The sequence below is a fragment of the Squalius cephalus genome, assembly GCF_949319135.1.
Source record: "Squalius cephalus genome assembly, chromosome: 9".
Lineage (NCBI taxonomy): Eukaryota > Metazoa > Chordata > Actinopteri > Cypriniformes > Leuciscidae > Squalius > Squalius cephalus.
In genome coordinates, this window is record NC_137130.1 from 28,301,804 (window position 1) to 28,304,090 (window position 2,287).

Genomic DNA, 2,287 nt, shown 5'->3' on the forward strand with positions numbered 1-2,287 from the left:
ACCAGACTTGTGTGTTAGCGTTTTAGTTTTTTTTAGTTTTTTGCAGTGTAACCACATTCTGTCAACAATAATTATTTTAAAATGTCGCCCCAAGCTTATAATGTCATAGAACTCATTTGGTGAAAGGTAAAAGCAGTCTATAAATTATGCACAACAGTCATTTATTTTTAACATACCACAAAAAAAAAAAAACCTCACTGTTTTCTTATTTTATTTAAAATGTTTAAATTGTAAATGACCTGTGAATGTGACATCTTTATTATGAAAATGTGATTTTGAATATAATGAATGTGTAAATATTTATGTATTTATTAATGTGTAAATGAGATCTAAATACACGATAGTGTTATTTTATTGTTATTTATATACTATTACTATTTATTAATATTTTGTATTAGTTTTTATATATTTTTTATTTAGCTTTTGTTTATAACAAGAACAACACTGATACAGACAGGGTGTTCTGTGAATCATTTTTGTCCTACATAAGTTTGACATGTATGATATTTATGATGTGTACTTTACTGCTGTGCGTGTGAAGGCCTCATTATATCATTGTAAGAATAAACCTGATGTGCCTGAAAGTTCTGAACTCCAAATAAAAGAGATGCACACATGCTGACAGTGAATGTTGGAATATGCAAAAAGAAAAAGAAACAAAATCTTCAAAGGCTGAATTGACTCCTTACTGAATAAGACATGACAGATAAATAGGTTGAAAAACAGGCTAGACTCCCATAAGGTTCTCCAATGACAACAGCTCCAAAACACACGTAATGCTGATATAGTAACAAGCGTAAATTCCCCCTACATGGGTCATCATGCATTATTAACACATCAATTCAAGGTTGTTTTTTTTTTTATATATATATAAGGTGCACTGAGTAATTTTTAGCGGCATCTAGTGGTGAGGTTGTGAATTGCAATCAACAGAATTTACGGTGGCTGACAGGAAAAGATGTGTCTTCTGAGACAGCAAAGAGTAGCCAGTTTCTTTACAAAGATAAATTAAGAAATTAGGCTTACTTAATTATTCAGTAAAATGATATGTTATTGCGAATATTATTGTTACTTGTTCATCATTGTGTCAGTGTTTTATTTGCTAACTTTAGCTAGCTTCCTTGCACGAAGAACAGCATAGTGACAAAATGCGTTTGTCCATTTAGGGCTCCTGTAGAAAATGTTGGTGCATTTCAATGTAAGGGGACCCGTGGTGTATTTAGATCCATCCATCCATCCATCCATCCATCCATCCATCCATCTATCTATCTATCTATCTATCTATCTATCTATCTATCTATCTATCTATCTATCTATCTATCTATCTATCTATCTATCTATCTATCTATCTATCTATCTCACATAGCCTGGGTACCTAATCACCTTGCATTGCCCAAACAACCAGCCAGAACTGCCTGGGAACACCTTAGCAACCATTTAAAGCCCTTTAGCCATCTCTTAGCAACGCCTTCATCTCTTCTCTCTTCAAATCACTCTTCAAACTACCAAAGCATTTAAAGGACACAAGGTTTATATTGCATTCAGTCTACATATCTTCATAACTGTTCAATTAGTAAAACTACATAAGGCCTTTAAACTGTGTTAAACTTTAAAAAAATCTCTCAAAGTTTGTCTTTGTTGTTTCTATCAGCATTGTGCTCAAATTTGTAGTGTGTTATGCAAATGCAGTAAGTTAGATTTAACCCACAATAAAAAATGCTGAAAATAAACTCATAATAGTTCGTTCACTCCCAGTCCCAACCTATGCTTTTCCTGGTCCTCGTCTTGGCCAACTGATCATTATCTTTTCCATATCTCCATTTCTGTCCTCCATTTTTAAAGCCCCTCCATCATCCACCTCTGCATTTGATCAGGTTCACAGGCCTCTCTGTAAGCTGAGCTGCATTGAGGGAGATGCGGGGTCATCCGATCTCCTCTCACAGCGACACTACCTCTCAGCACTCCCCGATCAGATGTCCCGCTCTACCTCGAAGAGTCTGTGTCAGTCTGTAATTGAGAGAGGTAAGAAGACAAGAAGAGAACTAAAAATGAGCAGATCAACGGAAAGACAACGTTTCAAGCTAATCAGACAACATGGACTTTATAACTCTATTAGGTAAATTGGACGTGTTGAACTTTTGTGTTTTGAGTGATCTGTCCAATATCAGTTTGCTATATATCAATGTGATATTTACTCCATAATTCTTCTGCTATGTCTTTCTCCAGTCAAATCTAAAACCAACTGTATATGTGTGAGAGCTGTTAATATGAGTGTATGAAGTAAGTC